Source organism: Ceratotherium simum, chromosome 24 (assembly GCF_057802395.1).
Source record: "Ceratotherium simum simum isolate JZ-2026a chromosome 24, ASM5780239v1, whole genome shotgun sequence".
NCBI lineage: Eukaryota > Metazoa > Chordata > Mammalia > Perissodactyla > Rhinocerotidae > Ceratotherium > Ceratotherium simum.
In genome coordinates, this window is record NC_141923.1 from 20,448,784 (window position 1) to 20,454,794 (window position 6,011).

Below are 6,011 nucleotides of genomic sequence, written 5' to 3' on the forward strand. Positions count from 1 at the left end.
TTTTGCTGTGCATTTTCAGCGTGATGGACGTCGTTGTATCTGTTGTTATTTGAGCAGTTATAATTTTTGAGCTATGACTAGTGGTTTGTGGTTGGAATGCTGCTCTGGATTCATAAATAAATCTTACATGTTTTTTTCTTCTTTTCATTTTGAGTGCTGGAGTTGGGCTACTTTCTTTAGCCTATATGCTACGGCTAGACGAAGGGGAAGGATTGCAAAAATCATGGGCAATCCACAATTATTTAATCTGTTGCACTAAATCCCTAAACTAACATAAATCCTTGAGTCCAAGGTATGTTTTGTTTTTTTTTTACTGTTTCAAATGCACCTGAAATAGGGCCTGTGGACACACACAAGTTATATTCTATGCATCTATAATAAAGTTTAAAATTATAAACTCAAAGTAAGTATTCATTCTATACTAGTTAACATGCCTAAATCCTAGTATCAGTAAAATATAATAATAGTAAATTGAATTTGAAATGCACATTTCATACATACATGCAATTAATTTTTATTTGTTGCATCGCTACCCTTCTCAGTGTAAAGTATATTACAACAAATGTAATTATGAAGTTTTCATTGTCTTAAATTGTAAACGCAAAGGAAAAAACTAAACTGCTTTCCACAGTGTTTACACAATTCATTCATTCATTTAATCATTAATTCAACAAGTATGTGTTTGAAAATCTAGCAATTGCCAGGCAGGGTTCTAGGCAGTGAGGAAACAGCAGCGACTAAATTGAACAAAAATGGCAACTCCATGCTGCTTATACTCAGTGATTAAAATGACATTCTTTCACTCAGAGATTTTTATAATACACATGGCTTAAGTTTTAATACTTTTTCTCTTTTATTTTTGTCTGTGGTTAATCACTGTTTCATTTCCTAAAGTGCTACGCTCTTTGTGATTATGAATTTCAATCATTACTCTCCACAACATATTGAAAGGGCTAACAAAACAAGTTCAGAATCTAAGTAGAGATACAATGTTTGACTCCCAATGTGGCATTGAGTTCTATTGTTTTCATTACCACTTAAATTGCTTATATATAAAAGTACTTTATAATATTGTGAACTTTGAGCTTCATTTCCAAGGATGTGCAATTTCTTTCTATATAACTTTGTAAGATTTGTTATTGTTAATGTGTTGCTATTTTACATAAGGAGCTAAGAAGGCTACACATCTGCCAATAGTGCCCCAGATGTTGTCACCTAAGTAATTAGTACTGACATTGCTTTAAAAAAATTAAAAATAATACATATGCCCATTTATAAATACAAGTGATATAGAAAGTAAAAAAAAAATTTTTAAATGAATATTTCTTTTCCTCCTTATTCAAAGCTAACCAGTGTTAACAGGTTCTTTTGACTATTCCTCCCTAGGAAAAATTAATTAGTTGACTAATTAATAAATGCATATACCAGCGCATAAATATTCACATATCTACTTACTCAGTCTTCAAGTTTTTTTACATAAAAGCATCATATTATACAGATCATTCCATGCTTCGCTTTGTGTAATTAACACTACATTTCATCTTTACTTCATTATATGGAAGCACTTAATCCTTTTTTTTTTCATAATGCAGATGTAACATTATTTATATCTCCTGTCCCCTGTTGAGGACACTTGGATTGTTTCTATGTATAAATATTTCTTAATGAAACAGATAGCTAAATAAAACATTTGTAGGAACTCAAGGTGAAATCTCCAATTTGTTTTTGATGTCAGGTTCCCCAAGTGTTTGTCAATATGTGCTTACCTTTTCCTCCAAGAGGCTTTAGAACATGTCTATCTGATTCTGGAAGCTATCCTGGCCTGTCTGCACAGGAAGGATGCATCCAAGGGCTGTAGGAACTCCCTGACTTTCCCTGTGATGGTTCAGGTTGGCTTCACAAGGAAAAAACACATTAATCTGGTGGAACTAATCCTTCCTGGGGCCTGGCCCAGCACTAATCCATAAAGAATTAACTCTCAGTTATCTGTGACAATGAATGATGTTACTGGGAGGGCAAAGACTTTGAAAAAAAATATATATATAAATAAATCAGATTCTAATCATGTTCCTCATCCTATCAAAAAATGACTTTTGTTTTACTTATGCTTGTTCTTTGAAGAGCTAACAGTGAGGTTCAAAACAAAAACTGAGAAGTTAAAAAAATAGCAGTACTGGAAATCGGACAGAAAAGATGGAGAAAAGGCACTAAATGGGTGATTTACTCTTATCAATGGAAGTTGACAGTCATATAAAGAAATCTCAGAGACAGGGTCATTTGACTATGATTTATCACCTCTCATTACCGTTAAACACGGACGTTCACAATATGAACGTATAGGAAAGCAGTAAGAGTACATTGAAAAGTGTAGCTTTTCTCTAAGGACATCTTGGCAGCTGCCGAGACTTTTGGTTTCTAAGAAAAGCAATGGCATGCTCTCAACATAAAGAACTGCCATGTCATTGTAAATTCCGAGATAGACTATATCATCGGATTCGAAGGAAATTTCTGATAAGGGATTTGGCTGGAAGAGATTGCTTTTGGCTTCTCTGTGTTGATGACAGCTGCTTCTGGGAGTCGAGTCTAGCTCCCCTCTCACTGACCTCAGTCATCACTGTCGAACTGGCAGGACTGGCGAGTCCCACTGGCAACTTGTTCATAATCGCTGGCTGCCAGATACTGCTCTGTAACTACCAGGCGGTTACTGCGCAGAGTTCAGGATTAAACACTTAACTTTCTGGTACTTGCTGCCAAAGACTGAAGCACCTCCTGTCCTACTGAAGGCTAGCTAGAAGTGAAGAGGTCGGCAACAGGCAACTACATGAAGCTCTGTTTTAATAATATAATGTAGTAACAACTGTCGTAAGTTATCTAGCTTTTAAGATTTTTATTTATTTTTAAAGTTGTTTTTCATCTCATTGTGATGCTATGGAAATTCTGTTAATTCTTATTTTTGAAAATTTGTTAATACAGAAAAACCAAAAGTTCAAATGTGAAAGTTTTATTAAGAGAAAATAAAATGATGAAATACACAACCATCTTAATGCTATTTTATGGACCTATTATCTACTGTTAATTGAATCCCTGCATAGCAGGGATAATAAAATACAGGAAGGACAGACAACTTAGTGAGGGTACCATCAAAAGAAACCTTATTAATCTTTCAAAATCAAAAATGTGAAAAGAACAGTACCCTACTATGATACTAGAAGTCTATATGTGAATTAACATAGAAATAGAAGTAACTAACTTCTTGGAAAGAATGAGCCAATTTTTCAAATATGAGCTAGATTTATAACAGAATGACAGTTCATGCTTCATGAGTAACTTACTTATTTTGCTTATTCAGAATAAAAGGTAGGTTTCAAGTTTCTGATAACAATATAACTGAATAATCGTACTTTTATTTGCTTATTTAGTTGGAAATCAAGTTCCTGAAATCCTTTCATCTTATAGTGGTTTAACCAGTAAAACAAGAATCACTCCCTTGGTATAAAATTTCATTGTGATTCTGAGTAGGATTGTTTATGGAGACAAGGTTGCAACCAGTTGACAATTACATGGAAAGTAGATTTCATGTGGCTGTATATTTTTTGGTTAATTTGTTGGTGTTCTGTGTGTACTCATTTTGTGTGTGTATACGCATATGTGTGTGTTTGAATGGGAAAATTGGAAGGTCCATTTTAATCTTATTTGGAAGATACCACAAAATCCTGATAAACATTGCTACTTTACATCAACAGGAAATAACAGGGAGAAACAAAGCAAAATTGATCCTTGTTCTCACAGAATTCATAGCGGAACACAGATGATTAGAAAAGATACTAAGTACTTGCAATAAATGGTCATATATCTATAACAGGAAATTTACAATATGCCAGGGAGATATATAGGATGTGCCCCTAAACTATTCTAGGAGGAATCAAACAGTACTTCCTGAAGAAAGTGATAGTTGAGTCACTACATTTTATATTTAAGATCAACCCCCAAACTCTTGTCTCCTTCTGTTCCAGTCCCTTGTCTTCTCCATGCTTAAAGGATAATCACTGTATTAAATTGCTGGGGCTGCCATGCAAAATGCTACAAACTGGGTGACTTAAGACAACAGAAATGTATTATCTCACAGCTCTGCAGGCTAGAAGTTCAAAATCAAGGTATTGGCAGGGCCATGCTTGCCTCTGAACCTCCAGGGGAGTTTGCCTCCATGCCTCTTCCATGTTCTGGTAGCCTCAGGCATCCCTTGATTTGTGGTAGCATAACTCCAGTCTTTGCTTCCATCTTCATATGGCTGTCTTGTCTTCCCTTTCTGTATGTGCGTCTCTGTGTCTTTACATGCCATTCTGTCTGTGTCCAAATTCCTCTATTTGTATAAGAATATCGGTCATCTTGGACTAGAGTTCACCCCAATGGTCTCATTTTAACTTTTTAAATCTGCAAAGATCCTATTTCCAAAGAAAGTCACGCACACAAGTACTGAGAATTAGGACTTCGACATATCTTTATCTAGGGGCGGGGGAGACACCATTCAACTTATAACATTTACTAACATCTCTTTACCCCCAAAGCACAAAAGAGCACTGCACTGCTCTTTTCATGCATGTAGAATATATTATGATTTATTGTGCAGGGGTGGCTGCATATGCATGTCTCCCTATAGTGAATTTTCTCCTATACGTTGCTTTTTACCTTAGCATGAAGTTTACTTGTTAAATATTGAACATATGGATTAATAAAGGAAAACTATTTTATTTTCTAAAATGATTTTTCATTTGATTTCAAACTTATTACAGAAATGAAAACACAAAAATTCCCTGTAGTTTGTGCCACTCTCTCACACTAACTGTTAATTTGTCAGAAAAATACCAAAAGAATAGCAAAACTCCCTAGGAGATAATATGAAATAGCCTAATATATTACCCTGACAACACCCCTACAGGCTGCCAAGGAATAAGAAATTCAACAAAAGAAGATGCTCTGCTGCGAAACTTTCCTCTAAGAGTGAGAAGGATCATCTTCTGAAACTATACTCGAGACCACTCCAGGAGCATGGGAATTTTATGCAGTAAGACAGTATCTGTCAGGCACAAAGCACAATGCTGGGTAAAGCAAATTACACTCCAATTGAAGCACTTGAGCAATTTTCAAGAATAATGAAATATGGGCCGGCCCCGTGGCTTAGTGGTTAAGTGCGTGCGCTCTGCTGCTGGCGGCCCGGGTTCGGATCCCAGGCGCGCACCGACACACCGCTTCTCCGGCCACGCTGAGGCCGCGTCCCACATACAGCAACTAGAAGAATGTGCAGCTATGACATACAACTATCTACTGGGGCTTTGGGGGGAAAAAATAAATAAATAAAATCTTTAAAAAAAAAAAAAAGAATAATGAAATATCAGAGGGCTTCTGAGGTCTCTGTTTAATAAGAAAGAAAAAATTATAAAGATAGGTCTGGGAGAAAAAAAGAAAATTTCTAGGCTTTGCGTTTTCTAAATATGGCCTCAAATTTATAGAATTAAATACATTTCATATTATCTTCATATTATCAAACCTCACTTTTTTAATTTGATTCCTATGGTACTAATATTAAATTAATAAAAGAGATGAAGGATGCAAGTCCTATAAATTACTGTAATGTAATCAAGTCCATATGCCCAGAATCTGTTCTTAAGTTTACAGGAACCAACCACCCTCCATCCCCCCATTTTAGCATGTCAAATTTCCTCAGACTATCAGCGACCAACTCATGCTAATCATTACACAAGAGGCAGATATAGGAATCGAAATATCAATTTATTAGCTTTTACATTACTTTACAATTGTAATGAAAACGGGAAACTTTCTGATAACAAAAATGCCAGTTAATGAAAGAAAAAAAGTTCCTCTCAGTCTGAAAATACCTTAAAAAAGCCATAAATAGATTTTTTTTAAATAATGGGAGGAAATAGGCCTTCAGATATGTCAACCATGATTCATAAGTACCATTACTTTTCTGAAGGCCAATTTGACCATATGCA